At 41.0% G+C, this 24,332-nt stretch overlaps 1 protein-coding gene across 2 annotated transcripts in view; it reads left to right on the top strand.

Annotated features, from left to right (window-relative positions):
• The window catches only part of LOC118123507 (speckle type BTB/POZ protein), a 97,300-nt gene that overhangs the window by 22,406 nt on the left and 50,562 nt on the right, over window positions 1-24,332 (top strand). The gene's annotated exons all lie outside the window — the stretch shown is intronic.

Raw genomic sequence — 24,332 nt, 5'->3', positions numbered from 1 at the left:
TGGATGGAAAATACGGTGTAAAACAGCACACTCCATTCAGTTAGAGGCGATAAGACTTTTGCTATTTTGTTGGTGCTGAGACGAGAAAATATTACATGATAGATGCATTATTGATGCGATATAATAGCCTGCTGATGTGTACAGGTTTGTTGCTGTTCCTTTTGGTTCGAGCTCAAAACACGATGTAGAGACGAGAAAGTCCAGGTCACAGTTCAAATCTTTTCCCACATGTATGGAATGTGATTAACCTTCATATATATTCAAAGTGAAACTAGCATTTCACTCTGGCAGTGTCTTCTCAAATCAGTGTTGCTGTATATCCATGAAAATTAAATCTGTGCGTAGGATTTGTCGGGAAATGCGGGCGTATTATTTTCCATCTCCTTTCTATATTATCACGCAGACAGCGCACCATGCAGAATCAACACGGATATGGTTCTGCAGATGGATGTACTGCGTTACTGGATTTTTTTAGTTGTGACATAATTTCAGTTCTCTTGGGAAACAATGATGGGTTTTCTTTTTGCACAAGACAGGATGTGTTGTGTGTATCCCGTGTGGAAACGCGAGTGACAGACAGTCCTCGCTGACCCTGCAGTTACATACTTATACTTAGTAATTAGTCTAGAGAAGATGCAGAAAGGTTGGTGTTAGTGGGGCATTAGAGGACCTGTCAGAGTGCCCCACTCATCTTACCCCCTCCCAAAATCTGCCAGGAGGCTTGTCTTAGGTCCCCTCCCTCACACTTGGCTGCTCCAGTTAATTGAAGCAACTTCAGATCAGTCAGAGGAGCTGGATCTGCACGCCTGAACAGACCACGCCGCTCACCTAATCTGTCACTCAACACCGCCAGCAGCCCGCCACACACACCACCACATCCTCCACACATTGTCCACTTTTACATTTACCATCCCCAAATCTCTGCAGGGGAGACGCGCAGTATACGCCCACGCCAACCCACATCATCAGATCCTTTCCAGTTTTAGTCTGAGCCAGGGTCCTTCTAGTCAGCTTTGTCATCGGTATTTGAACCTGTGCTTATTTAGTTTTTCATTCAGATAGGTGAGTTAGCATCACATAAAACTCTACTGAGACGCCTCAGAAATATGTATCTCTAGTGAACTGCATAGCTCTTTATTAGGAGTTAGACCTTCATCTTAAAGATGTGACCCTGCAATGGAGTTTAATGGCTGCAAGGAGATGAATATTGTCATCTGATAGCTGATACTTACTCGGGCTTGAAAAGCCAAGCATAACAAAACGAACGAAGGGCAAACCTACACTCAAGATGCGGTGAAATGTCTTTTAAGTACATGGCACATTTATAAACTATAAAGCTCAGTGCAAACAAAGAGCCAAGACTGTAAGTCCACACAATACTCAGCGAAAGTGACATGGACAGCAATTGGATTTGTTTGGTCTAGTCTGCCTCCCACATGGCTTTTGTTGATATTTTATGGCTTAAAGGGGACATAGCATGCAAATTCCACTTTGTTAGTGCTTCTACAGGTTAATGTGGGTATCTGGCATGTCTACCAACCCAAAAACTCTGGGGAAAAAACACTCGCGCATTTTGTTATAGTTCCTCTAAGTCAGAAACGTCATGCTTGAGCGACTCGATTGCGCTTCCTGGGTATTGTTTCGTAACAAGGAACTGGAAGTCTCCCTACATGGTCTTGTGTGGGTATATATAAGGTCAGCCCGCGATTCTGCTTTCTCCGCTTGTTGTTGTACCCGTTGAATGTCGGGGTTCGGGGGTAAATGATGGTCTTCATAGCCCCCACCTCTCTTTCTCTCTCTGTCTGTCTGCTTGTGTGCTTGTAGTGGATGGGCAGAGGGGGGCATTTAATTATGTGATTGGGAAAATTAAAACTCCAGGACAACAAGGGAATACAAAGTATGGGATGCATATTTGATAATTTATATCATATAAAATATGTAATTTATATCGTTTAAAATCATGGGGGGAGAGGGGGGAGGGGGGAGCTGGCTCATTAGCATTTAAAGGAACAGGCACTCAAAACAGGTCGCTCTGTGGAGGGCTGTTTTATACAGGGTAAAAAGGGTGCTGTTTTATATGATCCTTGTGGTATTTTGACCAAAGTATGTTACAGACATTTCATTAAGACCCCAAGGAACCATATCAACTTGTGGTAAAATGGGCATGCTATGTCCCCTTTAATGGAAAATTGTCTGTGGTTTTCAAAAAAGCAACCACTAAATAAAGCAAAAAAGAAACTACTTGTCCCCTGATTTGGATCAAAACTAACTCAGCAATGTTTGCAAAGATCATTAATGTGAAACCTTCCTCCTCCCTGCAGAGATTTTTCTTTACCTTTGGCCAAATTACACGATAAGATACACGACAAGCAAGTCCTGATACCTCATATAGGAAAATAATAGGTTGTTAGTGCTTTCCATAGACTGTATGTTAAGACAGATCACATCACTGCTCCCCAAAAGTGAAACCAGAGTGTCTTGATCGCTACCTGGTGGCTGGTTGCAGTACAGGTCATAAACCCTGCCTCCTCCATGTTTGCAGATGGGACATGGACCAAACTAAAAATTCTAAGTATGTCTCAAAGATGGGTTATCATTTGTGGTAGTTCCTATCACACTCACATAAGTATACATTTTTTTGCATGTTTGTTTTTAATTACTTATTGGATGAAATAAAAAGGAAGTGAAATGTCATGATTGAGACTGACTCCTGATTGGTTGACGGCAAATGTCAAAGGGACCTTGCTACTGCGGCACAACTATCCGATCATTATTGCGCTGACTTTGGTTTCAAATGCTTAAGATGATGGTGATGTTCATATCTGGGTTATTTTAGCTTCATCTCCGGATAGTGGGAGGAAGTGGATCGGCGTCGACTATTTTGTATACAGTCTATTGTACTTTTCAAAGTGTTCGGACCTCTACTAGAGGTAACGTCTTATCTCACCATGTTTAAGAAAGTAAAAAGTAAAACATTTCCTCACTGCTCCAAAATGGAATTGCTACTTCTTTGGTTCGTACCCCACACCTACACAAAATTTGGCGAGAATCAGTTCAACTGTTTTTGTGTAATCTTACTAACTAACATAGAGAAAAACATTGATGTAAGCATAACTTCCTGGCGAAGGTAATAATAAGAGGGTTTAGGGTTTATAGCGTTTAGTTAAAGGCTTGTTAAGTTGAAGCTACTAAAACTACCTGGTTAAGAAAATATTGGGCTCATGTTTAAAAGAAACCAAATGAGATAGGGCCTTGGTGTGGAAGTGATCCATATTTCGGGTACAGCCATTATTGACATGACAGCAAAGGGTTGTTGGCTATACATGTGAACTTGTGTAGGTAGGTTTTAGGCATTGGACTGTTCTAAGGGCTGCTGTGTGTCAGGAAGTAGAGCATGTCGTCAGTTTAGCAGAGGGTTGGTGGTTCAATCCCTGGCTCCTTCAGTCTGCATTCCTACGTGTCGTTTTGCACTGAAGCCCCTTAAGGACTTTTGGCGGTAGTGTGTTAATGGCGTGTGATAGAAAAGTGCTGCATGTGGCCTCTACTACAACATAAGCACAGTCCATTCTCTGGGAAATTACAAATGGCTCAATGTCTTGTTCAGTGGCAAATTGGCAAGTTTAGGGATAGTCACTGTAACTTGCCAATATGACATCCTGCAGGAATTCTACAGTTTGCTCTTAAATACGGTTCTTTTTTCTTCTCTTGGTTCAGCGCAGCGTCATCCCACAACACTGAGCACTGGGGATGTGTTGAGGGGAACTCCAGGGAATAAATCTTTTTGAAACAACCCACTTGGGAGCGAACGTCTAAAATGAGAAGTAGGGCTTGTGTATTGTTTGAAATGCCAGGCTTCTCCTCATTCTGTGTGAGTTCTGGTGCGAGCCTTTAGTTGTAGCTCAGTCAGCTGACATTTAATGCTCGGCCATTACATCCTCTGCCGCTGCTTTAGTGTAGGCTCGGTCATTACTGCCATGAATATGAACAGACAGATGTGACAGCTGGCCAGCCATATGTGACAAGCCTTTTAGATCTTTACGCCTTAATTATTCCTTCCCATGGGACCAATATTGACATTTTAGGTCTTAACACTCAGACCTTATAAACTGCCAGCCTCTGGTTGGCATTATCTGTCTCTTGGCAACCTCCAGACGAGAAAGGTGCTTGATATCTGCTCACGGCTAAATTTGTGTCTTTCAGCTGTGTTGAAATGGCTGCTTTCACATCAACGGTGTTGTAAAAATTATTGTCAGTATATCATGTCTGGTGTTTACTGATGAGTAGCTCTTTTTTCCTCCTCATTTTCCGTGTAGGTCTGAGGTTGGAAATCGTCGTTTTCATTTATTTTTTGTGTGTGGGTGTTGAGAAATCCTTAGAGACTCGCTGTGATTAGAGGCTATACACATAAAATTAACTTAATTCATAACTGGAAGTTGTATTATTCAGAACACTGTATGATTAAATATCAACATTTCCTGCAATTTCCACACAGCTCCAATGATCCTGCTGCAGTATGCAAGCATGTATTATTATCTTATTCAATTTAGATGAGAACCCATTTATAGTTCATCATATATTATGTTGAATTAGCCACAGCCGTACCTTTTTCAGATTTGTGTGTTTTATTTATTACTTTGTCGTATACGTGACGCTCATAGGAGTGTAGTCAGCCCTTTTATTTTTTCTCCAGACCTCTTTTTCTTTCAGTCAATTTTTCTATCTCGCTGTTCCCGTCTTTCTGTCTGTCTCACCTACATCCTCTCACACAATCTCATTTCTCTTGTTATCCCAGGTTCTAATTTCAGTTGCCGCAGCAACTCCCTCCACTTTTATGCCTCCCCCTTCGTCTCTCTGAGCTCCTTGTTAAGTGCGTCAGAGTTGGTTAATGATTATGTTTTTTTTTTGTTTTTTTTTCCCCCAGTAGGATTTAGTTTGCTGGGCCATACATGTCTTCACTCTTAACTTTTTTTCCTACTGTATCTTTATTTTATTTCTTTCCTGCTTACTTGTTTGCTTTCGTCCTGACTTGTCTCTTTGGTTTATCTCCCCCTCGCTTTCTTGTTTTGTCGTATTTTCTTGTTTTTCTCATGACTCCGCAGACTGCCACTGCTAGCCGTCAGTCATGCAGTAAATTGTGGTCATTCAAGGACACTAGGTGGACCGTCACTGCCTATCCAATGGCAGACGCAAATTAGTTTGCTCAGTGTGCCTTGTCTGTTTGTTTTTATGCAGATCAAGTTTTAATGGAGTTCAGCCAAACTCTTGGTTCAACTATTTCAGAGAAGAATCCAATTCGACACACACATGCAATCCATTTGTTACACATCTTAAGATTTTATGATATTGATTGTTTTAAATATCAGGTGTGGAAGGCATACTGGGAAATTGTAATGAAGTTAAAGTACTGTTATTCAAGACATTTTACTCATGAAGTATAATACAAGTATTTTTACTTGTATTATAATGTACTTGGTTTGTGCAAAGTAAGTAAGTTAAAGTGAATTTAAAAGGGGAGGAGTAAAATGTTGTGTAGTGGTAATGATGTATGATAAAACTAATAAATTAAAGAACATCTTTCGGCTGCCGTTAATATTTCAATGCATATCTGCCGTCCCTGGATGAAAACCAATAAATTCCACATTTACAGGCTGTGCTTAGAACTGATAATTAATAATTGATAATTACAAGTCCACAGACACCACGGCGGGTGTCCATTAACTCTAAAGCAATATTCAGCTAGATAAACGAAATAACCTGCCACTTAACGGCAGAATAAAGCAACAGAAACAGCGATGTATAAACAACAGAAACTCCACAGCAGCGGAAAGTCGGCTACATTCCTCACTGGCAGAGGAAGTGAACGTAGAAGTCACAGCTAGAGGATCAACCGTCACTACATTAGCATGAAGAGTTTAGCCAGCATGCATGTGTCGGTCACGCAACGTGGCAGGTGTCTTTGATTTGGGACACTGGGCACGTTCAGCCGGGTGGTGCTTCCAATCAGCAGCTTCTTCTCCGCTGCAGCTGCTGATTTGGCTCTTTTCATTTGTTGCGCTCTCACACAATTTATCACAACTTCTAATTATTTAAATTCACAGCAAAGTGAAATGATTGAATTAAAATACTTGATAAGCGAAATGAATGCTTTTAAAATACTAACGTAAATGTAACCTGTTACTTTAACCATTTGAGCCAATATTTTTAACTTCACAGTAATACCACCATGTACCAGTAGAGTTCACTTATTATACTACAACTGTAGTGCTTAGTACAGACATTTTTAAGTGCTGAATTGTCTGTTTTCAGCGAAAGCAGATGAGCACAAATTGGTTCCACTCGCATGCAGGAAAAGAAATGTGTCCTTTTTTTGCGCAGCAGATGCATCCCTGAAAGGTTTCCAGTTAGTTGCTGACTTTCTTAGTGTTGTGTTAAGTGAAAAACTTGTTGTTCTTAATATCAAAGCAGGGAATTATCCTCCACTTGTTCATCATGTTCAGTTTTTAGAGATACACAGAAAGGGAGGAAGTAAAGTTTAGCAATTCAGTATTCTGCAGTACAGATATTCCCTGAAAGCCCCAAAAATGACAAAGCATAAGATATTTTGGGCAATTATTCCATGATACGTGGGCTGACTTGTATATTGTGCACCTCTACAGGAAGCGTAAATTCATTTAGATGACATACTGAGTTCTGCTAGTTCAATATAGATGCATCATGGGACTGAACAGCCTTTTTTTCCTTCCTTTGTTTGGATATATCAGTGTAAGAAAAACCGAGGACCATCCCCTGCACATTTTGTGTGCTTGTTTGCATTTCTTTCCTCTTTCTTATCATACCGCTCGTTTGTACTCCTGTCTTCTTATGGCGTATACAGTATATGCCTGGCTCCCCACTGTTATTTTTCTCTTGCCGACTTTCTTTGTCTGTGTATCTGCTGCTGTCTGTCCGTCCATCACTGCCTCTTGTTGCCACCGTCTTGGCATCTGCCACTGCACAGAAAGTCTTTCTAGTTTTTTGATTAGCGTTCAGAGATATGTGAGTTCCGGACTCAAATTACTCCATTAGGGGGTGATAATCTATGAAGTGGTTTCCACCAAAGGTAACCCGATGTGACTGATTTGTCAGAGCCATTTAGACAAAAGACGAAATGTGTGTAAAAGTTAACACAAGTCATTTTAAATGGCAGAATCGGCAGAGGCGACGAGTTTTAGGGCTAGAAGTTTGATATTGGCTGGAGTGCTCTCAGATATAGTAAAAAGAGAAGGGGGATGAATTAGGAAGGCTTTGATTCAGAGCGTAACTGTTGGTTACGGTCCCAGATTTACTGTGGCAGTGTGAAATGTCAGTGTGTGTGTGTGTGTGTGTGTTTGTGGTAGTCTAGCAGCTTTATCGGCCTGGCATTTCCTGCTTTCAGAAGCGAGTACAGCACCAGGCACCATCTGATGACCCTCCAAAAGGCGCTGCGCTGCAAAGAATATTGAGGGGGAATTCATGTAACCTTAACAGGAATTACCACAACATGGATTTGTAGGATGACAGACACGGTTTCATCACCTTTACCAACGCCACCAGTTATTTTGTGGGTGTTATCTTAATAGTGTGGGTTTGGATTTGATTCTTCCATAGTGGCTTTTCTATGAGTCCCTGTATGCACGTAATGAACTGATATAAAATCAGGCTGGTGGCTGATTAATACAGATGATATGACACATTCACATAGTTGTCAGCTTGTGGCTGCAACTTTTCAGTCTTTTCCACTTCAGTTCTGCAAGGATCTAGTTTGGCATTTAGGTGCCAGCAGCCAAACCGAGATGTGCGACTGCAGGCACTCAACCGCCCACCACTATCTCAACTAGGGCTCTCCTGGGAGTGCATATTGAAAATGTCACTAGAAAATTATGTAAATATTGAAACTGTAGAAAATTGTAGTTTATTTAATGCCATGTATCTCCTCAAAAGAAAATTACATACAGATATACTTTAAAACATAAAGTGGAGTCATTGAAGCCACATTTACATATTATACTCCAAACAAATGGGATGTACTTTTACTATGCATATGCATAGTTAGAAAGAAATGTGTAAAAAACACATCACTTTGCACCAGGTATATGAATAGAGCTTCCAAGTGCAACACAAGGCTCTTAGCTAGTTTCAGACTGATGCAGTTTTTTCATGTTGTGTAAATAGCAAACGCACTTGTCCCCATCTTAGAGCTCATAGATGTGTTGGTCTTAAAAATGGGTAGTGGAAGGCAATTATGTGATTTACCAACAAAGGCCTCACTGTTATTTTAAGGGCACATTATCAAGATAGTAATATGTGTCTACATATAGGCAGGTGCACAACCCGTGTACACACAGGGAAGTGCAGCAGGAATTATTGCCGACCTGTTTCCTCTGCAGAAAAGTGTTAATTAAACCATTAAAACCATCATAATAAGATAAACAATTTTAATCTGCCAAGGTGCAAACATGACTGGATTTTAAAGGGGCTGGCAAATGGCACCACACCAAATTCTAATTTGAAGCACAACCCTCTTTAGCTCTTAAACCATGCATCGTGTGCTGCGACCTTCATTTGTCCTCTGTCATAGCATAGACTGTAATACAAGTCAGAGCATCTCAATCACCACCTGGTGGCCGGCTGCGGTGTAGGTCATAATCCCTGCCTCCTCCGTGTTAGCAGATGGATAATGGATTTTTTCTCAAAGATGGCTTCAGTCATTTTAGGTAGTTCAGGTTAGGTGGTTCACATGGATGTTTGTTCAGGTGTTCATATTTCCAGTTAGTAGATATGAAAACAGGGTGAAAGTGACAGCTGAGACTGACTAGTTATTGGTTGAGTGTCAGTATTGGAAGGACCTTGATACGACGATTGCAGCTGCACAGACTCTGGCTCCAAATGACAACATCGGTGCAAAATGGTAGCATTCTGGGAAGACCAAATAAATTAGATATTTGAGATCTTTTGTCCCCTCAGATGTTCCCATCAAGCAAGGCCTTGGTGGTATTGCACACACACATTTTGACAAAGGACTAACAGGACTCTTAGTGTCTTTTTTTTATTTAACTTGTTTCATGATGGCTGCATCTTCATTATATGTTCTCTTATGATGTGTATGGGTTGTGTGTTGGTTGTGTGACTACTGTTTGCTAACCAAATGGCCCCTCTGGGACAATTAACACTACCCTTAACCCTTAACCTTCATATGCGGGATATTTTGGCTCCATTTCTCGATAGTGGGAGGAAGTGGGTAAGTGTTATCCATTTTTATATATAGTCTGTGTTTAACTAGCAGAGGTGGTATTGGACAAAAGCCGAATTCACTTGCTCTGTGTGCTTTCGACCATTTGTTCCTGAGTAACGAGTATAGGCTCATGCATCTAACGTATTTTCAATAGCACTTGTATAAAAAATCCAATCAGTATCTTGAGCCAAGTTTTGCTGATGTTTCCATTTTAAAAGTTTATGTTTTTGCACTTGTGTTCTCATCTGACCAGCAGTATTTTTATGGGCTTACTCTAACTGGCATTTCTTTTCAGACACTTTTCAGAGTAAGATGGCTCATTTACAGCCCTCACTGTATAATGTGAGTGCTATTTAATGTATAGATAACAATGTATAAAAGGTGAGGAGATCACTTTTGGTTTCAAAAGACGATCCATCTTTTATGAATTTAATGGAGAACATTTAACATTCTCCCTGAATATAAATGAGTGTGAATGTGAGTGTGTATATGTGTGTAAATGTGGTAATTGGGAGGCAGAGTGACGTCGGGGCACACAAAGGAGTAACCCTTGTCGTACCAAGTGCAACCGATGGATAGAACTGAACTTATTAGCGCAGCTACCTTTTCTCTCCCTCCCTTCTACTGAAAAGAGCAACAGCAAAGCAATAAGACAGAGAGCACTGTGTGCAACTGTCTTCCTCTCTCCAAATCTCCTGACTGCGTTTCCACTATGTAGAAGTGTATTTCTGTAAGCTTTAACTGTAGTGAATGAGAGAAGCTTGAATAGAAATATTTCTTAACAAATTATGAGTTAAATAATGAGATAGGTGCATTCACTCCTTTTAATTAGAAAGATAGTGTTTTCATAACCATTCGGTTGTACATTACTTTATTGTTATTTATTATTATTTTTATTTTTGTAGATGTTGAAATACATGGTTGAGATAAAATGTGGCCTCACATCAGTAGACATGAAGAATAACATCTTCTCTTGTATTTGTGTTCCTGACGTCTTCACACTTTCCTTGTCGAGTCTGTAGAAAGCCAATTTATTCACCTCAGTAGAGCAGATGGAAACACACATAATTGCATTTCACATGATGCAACTTTTCCAATATCATTTTTTGTTTGGAGTTCTTGCATGTCTGATATTACTATTTTCACTGATCTCATGCCTCAATCGACAACATCTGTACACAAACATTACAAATTTGAAATAACAAAAAGTTGTAGCCGGGATACTTTGGCTTCATTTTTATACAGTTGGAGGATGTGGAGATGTGTCGTCCATCTTTATATGCAGTCACTGGTCCAAACAGATCTCCCTGCGTGGTCACTGTCGCTCCGTAACGTCACCCCAATTTTCTTCGTTGCTCACCAGGACCAAGCTTTGCGACCTGAACATAAACATACAACATTCTGTTGTTTCTCTTGGGAGGGTGAACCAGGACCACAGCTTCCAATGACCCTGCACAGTGGCTCTCTGTCTTAGTGGTTTCTGCTGAATGGTCTCAGATGTAAGCTTCTCCAGGGAGAGGGATATTAAAAGTGACATTTGGTAGGAAGCAGGAATATTGCTCCCTGCTGTGAAGATATGCTTTTGCACGGACGAATGGCAGTTTTAACCCCGTCTCTCCCTCCTATGGCATTAAAAAAGCCTTTGATTCCACGAGAAGATTTTATTGCTTTTTATTGATATTTGGTTCAGTGATGTTTCTCTTGACTGGGTCTTCCATCTCCAGAGGCAGACTTACATTGGATCTGTGAGAGGATCCTAAACAGCTTAATGTATGGTCTCGTGCCCCCTGCTGTCAATCATATTTCCTTTATTTGATTATACATTTCGACATTTCTGGAGTAGAATCGATTCACACCAGCTTTCTTACACTATTGCTCCTTCTCCCCCTCTTTTTTTCCTTTTGCCCACACGACTCACTGTGCCTCTGTTTAAGATGACATCTCACAAATTCACTGTCTTCATTATAATTGTTGGAGCGAAGAGAGGATAGGGTGAGGAGGAAATGAAAAGTAAGGGAGGATAAACTCTGAAATGGCTCCCATATTTGCTCATCCACTACTCTCCACAAATTAAACATTTCAAAAACTCAGTAGTCCTCCCTCCACTCTGTTGTGAGCTTTCATAGACTACTAACGCATTATCATTTGGTGGCACAATTGTCATCTTAAGAGCAGAAGTGAGCAATTGAATTGCATGTTTTTCTGGGGATTTTTGAATGGCTTGTATTTGTGTATGTTAAAAAAAGAAAACTCTTAAAAAATTGATGAAGGTATATTTTGTAGCAAATTAATGAGGAGCGATTCTGAGCAAAGCACCATAGTGAAGGGGGAGACTGAAATGAGCCTTTATAGCTGTCTGGAGATGGATGTAAAGCAGTTTTACCTCAGGCTACATTTCTGTGCCAAACCAAGCTGACATGATTTCAAACTGTAATTAAAATGGAAAACAACACGAGGAGGAGATTGGTGACCAAAGTCTGACATGGTCTTAACCTTTATGTGTATAATTCTAATAATGTCATGACATGCTTTAAACACCGAATCGATTTTTGCAAAAATGTTGTGTTACTCTGTTAAATGTCATCACACAAGTTCTGATTACTTGACAGGAAAACATTACAGGAAATATTGGAGATGTAAATATTAGACTTGCTTTGTTGTTGCTAGTAGTTTATCAAGCTTACAGCAAAGGTAATCTGTTTCATCAAGAGTGGTTCACCCAATGCTGTATTCGGAGGTTGGTTAACTTAGATATATGTATAAAATACACATCGAATCCATTTTCTCAAACATGTTTCCTGTCATTTGAGCTCATTCTTATCACACTGATGTTCAAGTGTTTCTGGTAAGTTCAGTTTTAATTAGTTGATTGATTGATTTGATGCTATTAAAAAAGGGGGGTGAAATATCACGATTGACAGCTGAGACTGACTTTTGATTGGTCAAGCTAATGTGTAGGTGGGACCCCTGATACCCCGGCTCTGTCCCACTATCACTATATCACACAGCATTCGTGTCCAGTATATTTTAGCTTAATTTCTCGTTAGTGGGAGGAAGTGGAGACATGTCGTCCATCTTTATGGACTATGGTTTGCCCAATTTTGTTATGTGAGAAACTATTTTAATTAATTTACTCAGTATTTTAAGCATTAAATGTGTTTTATAAGGTGAACTGTATCATTAATGATAACCCATAAAACAGGTTCTTGTTTTTTTTAAGCCTGCTCTTATGGGTCGGGTATCTAATTTTGCATCATGCTTTAGTTCATCAAAGCTGAAACCTCTTGGCATATAAAAGTATTGACTCCGTGCATATATGATGTCCAACACCCTTCGTGAAGAGAGAAGGATCAGAAGAGATTAGACAAGTGGAAGGGATAAAGATAGAGCTAAAGACAGGCTTTGTTTTTGGTCCCCTTATGATCCAGGGCTCCTGCTAATTACCAAGCTCTCTGGTCCTTGCTAAACGTGTTTGAAATCCACTGGATGCAGATAATTGAGCTGGAAATGTGTTACATGACAAAGTCACACTGAAGGACAACCAATGAAAAAAGCTTCCTCTCCACTTCCCCCCTGTTTTCTCTGTCAGGCTCACTTTTGGAATAAAACTCCCCCAAATGATTAATTCCATGGCATTTGTCTTTGTTGTTTGTCAAGATTGAAGCTTAGAGGACATTTGAGCCACCTATTGTGATAAGCTATAGTCAAAACAGAGACAGGCCAATGGCGTGCATGTCAGACAAGCCTGTGTTTTCTTGTTTCTGAAATAATTGCTTTTAGCCCTCAGTTTAAGGATGTGCTTCTAAAAATCCCTCACACATCATCTTAGCAAAGTAGAAAATGTTTTATAGCCACAGGCTGGATGTTTCTGTCCGTGCAAGTTTTCTCTCAGCTTCACAGTGGCTTGTGCTTAAAATTTTGTACAGCCCGAATCTCAAATTGATTTCAGAGCTTCATATGAAAATTGATTTACTGGCTTGGACACATAGATAGTGCGCAGAGATGGGCCTCCCCTGAGAATACTGGAGTAAAGTGGAAACAAGGTGAAGAGAGACTCCCTTTCTTTCTATTTGCATTTTAATTATAAATTGCATCATTGCACTGAGTGCAGTAACAAAACAAATCCCTCTCCCTCCATTCACTCCTCCCTTTTGCTTCAAGCTCGGCTCATTTCATGAGAATGAAACTTCATGCAGAGAGCCTCTGCAGGGCAGAAAATAAACAGGGAGGGTAAAAAAAACAAAACCCCGCAGGAGCACATCCAATACAAACATTGCTGCACAAGTATATTGTCTATCATCTTAGTTCAGGGGAATGAAGAGGCCCTCTGATCACTCACCAGCCACAACATATATATGATGTGTGTGTGGGTGTACATGTATAAGTATGCATATATTATAGGGGTGTCGCGCTATGATAACGTGTAAAGCAATTCAAATCTTCTTAAATAATTTCCGTTTCTCTCCATCGGGACGCAGTAACTATCTGGTTCACACTCCAACATGGTGAATAAGAATTATTAGTTCCAATTATTATTTCTGCCATATGTGCGGAGCGAAACCCGTCTCTCTCTTTTTCTCTTCTCTCTCTTTCTCTCTCTCTCTCTCTTTCTCACTGTGAGAATGGGGAGGCATGTCGTAGAAACAGGGGTGGGGCAAAAGGCAAAGCAGGCAATGACCTTTGGGCCCGAGCGGAGAGGGCCCCCCCCCCCCGAGAAAGGCTGATCCACAGCACCAACAATTTTGTAACTTCCTAATTTATTTATACAAACCCCCTGCCTCATGCTTTTTGCTATCAGCACTGTAATTTCAGAGGTTTGGTTGAGGACTAGAATGTCTATCATGTATCATGTGTTTATTGGAGGGCGGGCTCAGTTTGGTTCAATGTAGCGGCTCCCCGGTCCCTTTTTCCTGGGGACCCCCTTGAAATGTTGCTGCTTATAAACAGCAGATAATGGGTCTCTGCCATTACCAAGAAAAATAATAATCAGGCTGACTAACAACTGATGTCTTGTCTTTGTTCTAATAATTTAATCAGGAATACTTATGGCCATGATCATTATATATGTTTTGTATAATACATAATGTGTGTGTGTATATATATATTATATTATATATATGTATATATATATATACAAATATTGTTGCTGATTGGTGTATGCTGTCTAAAATAATTTTATTTTGATAGTCACTCTCAGATTTTGCTTTGTTTTAGTTGATTTCTGTGTTGGAGAAGGGGACAGTATCATGTTGTCGTGCACCTCTCTGCTGCTAACTCAGCTACACGTGTTCACTGCAGTTTGATGCCTGCTTCAGAGTATATCATTTTTATCCTTTCAACTCTCAAATTACTGTGGATTTTCTGTGCTGTAAGTGTGTTATGTGCTTGTGTTGTGCTGTGAGTGTATAGATGGTTAATTGGTCACACTGAGTACAGGACAGGTTGTAAGAGCGCAGACTGAAAGGCTTCAGACGTCAGGCTCCAGGATGCTAATGTACACATACACTGGGTTTTGTTTACAACGGTTGTGTGTGAAAACCACATGCAACTGTTACTGCTGTGAAATAAGTACAGCAGCAGTGCAGGGTTCTTTTTTAGGTCAGTCTTATTGAATAAGTAATATCTGATATTTCTAGCTGAGTGTGCAAAAAACTGCAGAGGAGTATGCAAATAGATCGATTTGCATGTGTAATGTGATTCACTAAGACTAGAAGTCATTGCAGTATAAAGGTATTTGTATGAAGAACACAAGACTATTTATTTATCAGGCAGTCATTCACAAAGTGCAGCTTTGTGGCAAAATGTGAGATAAAGCATTAACATTTGTTTTTAGTGACTTGTAAAGACGATTAAATATCGTTATAACACCGAAATAAGTTATTGATATTACCACTCACTTTAACACTTTAAAGTGAATCAATGATATTAACATTAGCATTTGGGCTTAGCGATCTCACTGTGACTCATTGTTTCACTTTTTTATTTTCTTATCTTCGCTGCACAGATGAATATTTATTTTATCTTTTAAAGCAGGAAATGCGATCGAATCATAGCATTAAGGAAGAAGTGTGGCATTGGCAAGGTTGCCTGGAATTCTAGCAATTTTGTAGGTTTAAGAGCGAAAATTATAAAGTCTGGATGATGGTTTGAAATGGGGAGAAATAACAAGACAGAGGAAAAGAAAGAGAGACACTCAGAGAAGACACCATCAGTGATATGGAGAGGGATGGTGATGTTGTTTCACTGGGGTTAACTCCACGGTTCAGAGAGGGCCTCTGTCTCTGCCAGCGTCTCTTAATCCATCATACCTCCTGCGGCCCTGGATCCGACACACTCCAGTGTCTCCTCAACACCGCCGCCGAGTCTGCGCTCAGCCCTGTCATGCATGTGTGCCCACTTGTCCTGGCATTCTCTTATCCCTGTTTTCACCCTCCTTTTCTCTCTCTCTCAGTGAGTGTCAGGGCTTTCAGCAGTGCCTGGGGCAAGATGGACGGACACTGTTCGAGAGCAGAAGTGTTTTCATACATGCTCCACATCCCGTCTTGTTCACACGTGTGTGTGTGTGTGTGTGTGTGTGTGTGTGTGTGTGTGTGTGTGTGTGTGTGTGTGTGTGTGTGTGTGTGTGTGTGTGTGTGTGTGTGTGTGTGTGTGTGTGTGTGTGTGTGTGTGTGTGTGTCTTTCGCTTGCACCTCAGAGAAGATTCTCCTCTTCTGTCAATTTTGCCTGCCAGACTCACCTGCGGCAGCTTCTAATATAGTTTCGATTTTCTTGCCAATAATGTCAGAGACAACTCCAAGTTACTTTCCTCTCTCACCAACGTCTGCCTGACGGCTGCCAAAACTCCTGAATCTTACACTTACAACTCCTGTGTAAGTGCATATTTGACAGGACGTGCACCAGTTGTCCAGCTGTGTATGGTAATTTTTTTGATAGAAATGGGGGTCAGCTTACTTCACTTGATCAGTCTTGCTGATCCCCCGGATGCATTCGCACATGCTGCCTGTAAGCTTTCATTGGAGCTGCAGTCTGCCTTTAATGGAATCTGACCTTATAATGAACAGGCTTCGTTAACCCTCTGTCAGACTTCTCACCAGAGCTGAAAGGAGGAGGGCGGTGATGGGAGAGGAGAGGGGGGTTGTTTGAAGAGCACACGGTTGACTATCAGCCGTGTAAAAAGCGAGCTAGCATGTGGGTGTTTGATTTACGTTCAGACATGCGTCATGCATACGCTCAAGGCTGCAACGCTTTGTCACTTAGCCTCAGCTTTTGGGGTATTCTTTTCACTCCCTCTCTTGTACTTTGTCTCTCTAAACCCTGCAGCTCATCTCTGTACCTCACTGTTACACTCGCTGCCTATTACCTCACAAGGTGACCCTCCAAACACTCCACGGTAGCTGCTGTGATCGCAGCCTTTTCTCCAGCAGCCAAAATCACGCAGCTCCACCCTCTGTCCACCTGGTGGTGGTGTCTCGGCACCGTACCACCCATTTTCATCTCTTCCCAGCAGTAAGAGGGACCCTGAGGGAGAGGCTAGTGGGTGGTTCGGTGTATTTGATGTTTCCCTTTCATTTTGCAAGTTAAAGGGAATTTAGATAGAGACATATTTGTGTGTGTGTGTGGGTGCTTGCATGCAGAGTGTGTTTTTGTGTTTTTCCTTTTTTATAATGAATTTATTTTCTGTTGAGCATCTGAGCAATAGCTGTAATGAATTCCAGGAGGATATCCATTGCTCTATTCTGTCAGTCTTCACCTCCTACTCCACAGCAGGCCTGGTCGCCTCAAGTCCCTGCCATATGGCCTTAGTGAAGGTTTTTTGGGACAAACTTGACAATTTCATACAAATCCATTGGTTTAACATATAATGCACTTATCATCATGTAATGGGTGTATACTGATCTTGAGGAAAGCGGTGCCTACATTATCTTAGAAGAAAGTATTATCTCGAGAGTGACTTATTTTAGTGGTAGTACAAATTTAGTATTTTGCCATTATTAGCAGCAAATATCAGACATGACACATTTGGAGAGTGATTGGTATGACCACAGATAGTTAAGAAAGATGAATAACACATCTCCACTTCCTCCCACTATCCAGAAATGTAGCCCAAATATCCCAGATATGAACGCCGCCATCTTGTGGGGCTTATGTCATTTGGACCCAGAGTCTGCACAATAGTGCTGATCTGTAATGCTGTCATATACACATGTAACACTACACAAATTATAAATAAGTCTTAGTTTATGTCAACTCATATATTATCTTATTGAAGGAATAGCAGTATGTAGGACCAGGGTAAGCATAAAAACTAGTAGAGCAGGGATTAGTGGAAAAATAAGGGTTTGATTCACCCAAAGTATTTACCAAGTTTAAGATTATTAAAAATAAGTCAACAAAACAGAACATAACTAACTGACCGCTCCTCAGACCAAGTGACACCATGTTAGCTCCTAACTGCAGGTTTATATAGTCTATGCTGACCAGTCCATCGATTATTGCGGGGAAGGAAAGACAGTCCTTTTTAAACAGCTGTGGCACAGATGAAGGTGGCTCCTGAGAACACCCCCTTCGGTCTACAGCCGAATGGTGCTGTCCAATCATGCAGCCTCCTCTACTTAAAGGGATAGTTCACCGAAAAATGAAAATTCACTCATTATCGACTCACCACTATGCCGATGGAGGGGTGGGTGAAGTGTTTAAGAACACTAAGAGTCTCAGGGGTAAACTTTGTTGCAGCTGAATCCAATGAAATTTAAATATATATTTGACTCCTTCTTCAGACGTAATAAAACAACAGAAAAAAAACATGCCTCCCTTTCATATTCAGCTCGAAACAGCATCATTTACACCATGTTTTTAGCCTAAATGTCCTCTGATATCCTCCTCGGAGCCGCGTTCCCATTTGCGCGCACACACCGTAAACTCACACACGATCCACACAAGCTCTCGCCCAAGGCCATTCGCGGGGTGTGTGTTAGCATCGCTGTATCTGCTAGCATCAAGCAGTATGGATGTGACATGCATGATGTGTTTTTTTCTGATGTTTTATTATGTTTGAAAAATTGATCACCAGTACTTCAATTGTATTGGATTTGGCTACAACACTGTTTACCCCCGAGACTCCAAAAGTGTGTTTTGGACTCAAACCCTTTACCCACCCCTCCATCGGCAAAGTGGTGAATAGATAATAAGCGAATTTTATTTTTCAGTGAACTATCCCTTTCAGCTGTTGTGTTGCAGCAGCTCAGTCTTTACCAGCTTGCTGGGAGGATGGTGGACTGCAAGACACTGACAGGAAAGTAATTAACAAAAAACAGAACAGAAAAAATAATTGGGCTAAAGCAAAGTGGCTGTGTCTGGTCAGTTAATGGTAAATAAAACTGAAAACATCACCTTTAAGGTGCAGCAGTTGTCACAAGCAGGAAACTTGTGTGAAAAATCTAGACAGCTTTCATAGTGTGAAATGAAAAAAAAGAAATTGAGCAATAGGTTGTTTGGGGGATTGCCCTGAGTCGACATCAGAGGCCAGCTCGGGCAGCCATCCAACAATCACCCTGCCCAATCAATGTTGCTGAAAATATTCTTGCTCGAATTTTGCGGCTGTTCCAAGAGAAAACATTCTGGAGGCAGTTGGCTTAACAGCTCTCAGCAAAAGACGGGTAGGCAAACAGGTCTAATCTCTCTCTCTCTCAGCCCAACAGTAGGTCAATAGAGTCCACTCTGCAACTCTGCTACGCATGAGCACTTACTTTACAGAGTTCGCTGAGTTAATTGATAAGCCCTGTCCACTTTTAGCCAGCCAATAGAAAGAGGACATGTTTTAATTGTATGAGCTAATGCCTCAACATGCATGTTAATATGCTCACGTTTAGTCTAAGATTTTAATATCAGCAAATTTGCTCGCAGATTAAAGCGCAGCTGAGACTAAGTACAGCTGAGGCTTAGCTTTGACAGCTCATCCTCGTCTGACAGGGTAGATCTAAGTCGCACAAGATGAAGAAATACTGTCAAATCGCCACTGTACAGAGGATAAACCTATTAGATTTAGTTAATAGGACAAGACAAGTCAAGTCAAATTAATCAAAACTTCTCAAAATCACACATTTGCTACAAAAGGATTTATAAGTTATACAAAATAGACCATTAATTATGAGGGTGTAAATGAGGCTTTCTTCCGTGCCTTCGTCAGGCAGGAAGTATGTAGCCTCATTTGTGGCACAGATCTAAAAATAGCAATGTTGTGGCTCCATTTTTTGTTGTCTAGATCCTTTTGTTTCTGGTGCGTATTAAGCATTACAATCTCAGAGGCCACTGTGTCAACATGTTTATTTCTGTTACTGTTTCGTTGGTAACACCATAAATTTAGATTGCAGCCTTTAATTTAAACACAGAACCAGGTTTCCATAAGGGACAGCAAGTGTTTGTGTATTTGCATAATAGTTGTACTAACGCTAAAGTTATCATATTCAAACATATAGTATCACTCTGAAAATACACTAGATAAAAATGCACTGTGTTCAGAGACTGTCAGGTCGCGGTAGCTGTGCAGGCAACGTGTGCAACACCAGCGATCCGGGTTGTCACGAGCACAGATGGAAAAACAAATGAACAGAAATTTGTCCTGGAGTATAAATATGCATTGTAAGCTGTTCATGTTATCAAATTTGCAGATGGAGGTAACATATGCGCAGAGATATATGCTATCACCATGTAAAATTTACAGATGGAGTTAATATCACAGCACAAGCATTACAACACCAGGACCTGATGTGTGGACTCGGTGGGCAACATGAGCTTGCGGTGCAATGACTGTACGTGGTGTGGTCAGTACACTGGGCAGCTGGCAGCCTCCAGCTCTCATCCTGATGGGGGAGGCAGATCCGCCATCATCTTGCTTAGCTCTTGTTTATACAGAGGAAGTTGAATCTATCTGTCTGTTGGTTTGTCAGACCCTCCTCCCCGGCGGGCTGAGGTGTGTGACAGAGAGATGGAGGCTGGACTGGCAGAGTGAGAGCGGACTGTCTCTCTGTAATGAATATAAATGGGCTCCAGGTCTGTCTCTCCTCATCTGGCTCCCCCTCCCTGAAAGCAGGCATGGGACCTAAGATGCAGGATGGAGGCTGCCCATCCTCCTCCCCTCCCTCTTAACATATGCTTGCACACTTGCTGCATTGCACATACAGAACACATACAAAAATGCAAATGTGCTCCTTTTGTGGTGACGGCTCTTCTGTTTCTTACGTCCCAGTTCAGCCAACGTAGCAATGAAACAGCATCATAGTGTCAAAGTACCTGTTTAAAGTGTTAAGCTCAACCAGTAATTCTTCTATTCCACCCACGACGATGTATGCAAATCATGCTTGAAGAAGTAGAAGCAAATGAGACCAAACTTCATCAATTTTGGTTCCTGAGATAAACGGACCAAATATTCACATATAACAGTGGAAGACGTGACTATATCATGTCATTGTTGAAACAGTCATTAGTCAGTTGACAGATAGTCACCTGCAATTTTGTTAATCAATTAATCATTAAAGTCGAAAAATGCATCTGGTTAATACAATTTATAAATTTGTTATTTATATGAAAAAATATATACAGATTAATCATAATTAACACTAGAACTCAGAGAGCACATATCTACGCCAAGGCCCACCAAATTGCACACGCTCATAAATGTCAGTCCTCTATAAACATGGCAGATTTCTTTCATCAAGACCCATGATTTATTCACGAAGGAAAATCTTTGCATTTGTTTGGTTGTTATTGCTGGGTCATCTCACTGGTTCAGATCTGCACCATAATTTAACGGGTCCATACTACATCCTTCCACCAAGTTCTATGGTAATCCATCCAGTTCTTGTGTAATCCTGCTAACCAACAGACAGACAGAGAGAAAATCAAAAACCACTTGTTATCCTACACTAAATCACAATATTGCATCAGTTGTTCTTTGTACAAAGCTGCAGTCTGTCACATACACTCATAGAATCTAATGCGTCTTTGTGTAGCTCATGATGTTGAATGGCTGTTTAAACTTGAGGAAAAATACAGCCTCCGCTATAGTATAATCAGTATAACAACAGCCCTCATGAATTGCTGCATTGAATCCCAGTAAGAACTCAACAGGAAAGGCTTCACAATGTAGAATCCACTGCAGGGCCTGTGTATGCATATGTATGCAATGCGATAAGCTGTTGTGTGCTTCTTGCTGCATTTGCTGGCGAGGAGATTAAGGCGTATTCTGCTTATAATTCCTCCTTGTTTGCTCTCTTTCTGTATTGACGTCGCGAAGCTTCGAACCCTCATCCTAATTTCCACTACTTTTTAATCCAGCCTATGAGGTGCTGATGACATCCAAGTAGCTGCATCAAACACTTCAGCCCTTATCTGAAGTACGGCACCTCCATTACCTCCATGGTCGTTTAATTGCCTTTTTGGAGAGGAAACACAGTCTTTGCAAATCTCTTCCAGACGTACACTGTAATTTGACAATATTTATTTTCTCTATGCACTGTGCATTATTAGTCATTTTTCCCATTCACAGTGTCATCATCTGATTTCCCATGACAAATGAACTGTCTGAAGACATTTCTACTGAGGGGGGGGGGGCCGTTGATTAGCACACATCAACTCAGTCTCTCTGACTCGTTATTGCAGCTTTCCTTCTGCCGCTGTGCTCTTGATGTTTGTCATGAAAAGGATGAAAAAAATAAATATCTTCAGCGTTACTCTGGTTAAGTGTCATCTGGGTCTATTTAGAAAGCTGTGAGGCTGTTAGCAGTGCTGCCAGTGTTGTCATGTTTTCTTAAATTGATTCCTTGTGATTACTAGGCATTCATGGTGCTCTATAAGGGACAGTATACGAGAGGAGCACTTGGTAAATTGTGCTTGGGATATGCTGTGAAACAAAGCCTGAATGATGACACATACACACGCACACACACACACACGTAGAGAAACACACATGCGTATACGCTCTCACTCACTCATATAAACTATAATTAATTGCCAGGAAGTCTCAGGTAATTTAAATTGCAAATCAGGGCAGCCTTGTTCTCCCAACTTTTGTGATTAATATTTTATTGTTTTACTGAGCGAAAATGCCACCAGTGTTTTTCATCAGATACAAATAGCACAAAAGAAGAAAAGAGGGTCGCCGACTTGAGAAAGATCAAATCCAGGCGTTATCTCAAAACATTAATTAAGCCATGTCTCGGTCTGGAGCTGTCGAGGTTTCGGCGTCGCCCCTGTCGTCTCCGATCCTTTCGCAAAGACAGAGGTCGCTCTCACTTTATACCTTTCTCTCATTTCTTGCTCCATCTCTTATGCACTCTTGCTCTCATACTCTAATTTCTGACAGGTTTCCACAGGTCCTGAACTTTTCTTTCAATCAGCCATTAATTAAGCAACAAAGTGGATGGTTTCTTTGGCTGGAGATTGGAAGGATGTGCAGGTTGAGTGGGAAAAGCCAAATCCTGAGACCTTGTGATGACTTGGGTATGAAATGTCTGGGGAGGAATATGAAAGGAGCAGGGATATGAATCCAGCGGAAATGAGGGATTTAGGTACCAGAGAAATGAAGCTTTGAAACCAAACTTTCACGTGTGCCTTTTTTTTCAAGATTTTCCCATGAGGCTGCTTTTGTTTTAAAGGAACAAACATTAGATAAAAATAATGGGGAAGTTTCCCTTTGCAACAAACAGAAAGTGAGACATGATGTGGCCTTTGCAGTGCCAATCTCAATTGCAGCATTTCAGAATGAAACTTGAGAATGAAAATCATGTTGCAGGAAATGTGGTTATTTATTTTCCTGAGTCACGATATATGGCCAGTAACTGGTCTTTTGCTGAAAATCACTATAACGTTAGATTTATATAGATGTAATCATCGTGTCATAATTTTACCCAATCAGTTATTTCCCAGAAAACTTAGTTTTACTTAATTAGTGCACAAATCCTTGAATAATGGCTGATGCTCTCTTTTGTGATGTTGGATCTTTGACTACCAAAATCTATTCAGTCCCTTTGAGTCCAAGTTAAGAAATCTTTTCAAGGTGTTGGTGAAATATGGCATTTACAGAGCCCAACACATGTTTTGTGAGATCACGGTGACCTTGAAGTTTAATGGGTTCGCTCCTGACCGATATGGCACCTTTCCATCAAGTTGTGTGAGAATGCATCCAGTAGTTCTTGCGCAATCCTGCTAGCACGCAGACGAAAACATAACTTCATTGGCGGAGGTTAAAACAAAACTGTGAAAGACGTACATGTCGACTGTGTGATTACAAGATCCAAATCTTTTTTCAAAACTTTCATTTTCAATTCAGTTTCACTTTGTACCAGGTCAAAGGTCGCTGTGATTGTTTACTGTAGCAACAGGGGTTTTGAATATGGAACTTGGCGGCAGCAGAAGGGGAGGAGAATTCTGCCTAAAGTAGGTCCCAATGCATCCAGTGAGTCGGACTACAGTGACCCTGACCTTTGACATATGACCACCAAATTCTGTGTAGTTACTGTGGATGTTTTTGCCCGAATTTGAAAACATTCCTAAGATACTGTGTTTCTAAGAATGGGACAGACGGACAGACAAACATGATGCCTCCAGCCACGGCTATCAACAAGAGGCATACAAAAAAAGTCCAGGATACGGGTGCTTATAAAAAAAACTAAATTTTAAGCTTCCTTAGCCATTGCTGCCTTTTGAAAGAACTGTGTGACCTTGTATTTGTATGAATACAGACTGGCAGCTGGAGATGAAAGTCTTACGTCTTGCCCTTTCACTCAGAGCCACAGTAGACGGGTGCAGCCTGGCTGGAATCAGATGACTGGCGCAGCACTCTTTTCCTCTCAAAGCAAAAACAAAGACGACACCACGCGCAGATTAAGGAAGGCTTCCCTCACTAAAGCAGAGTGCGGGCCACTGCTGTGCTCTGAATGCTGACGCCTCTTTTAAAACAAATGAATTCAGAGCCCTTGCGTTCTACTTGCTGGGAAATACCGCTCTATTACACCATTCAATTAGAAATTGCCTTGATGTGCACAAATACAAACACATACACACAACAACATTCACAAGGTCACAC

The sequence above is a fragment of the Hippoglossus stenolepis genome, chromosome 16, assembly GCF_022539355.2.
Source record: "Hippoglossus stenolepis isolate QCI-W04-F060 chromosome 16, HSTE1.2, whole genome shotgun sequence".
Classification (NCBI taxonomy): domain Eukaryota; kingdom Metazoa; phylum Chordata; class Actinopteri; order Pleuronectiformes; family Pleuronectidae; genus Hippoglossus; species Hippoglossus stenolepis.
The sequence above is the reverse complement of the archived record's forward strand: the minus strand, read 5'-3'. Positions and strand labels throughout refer to the sequence as shown.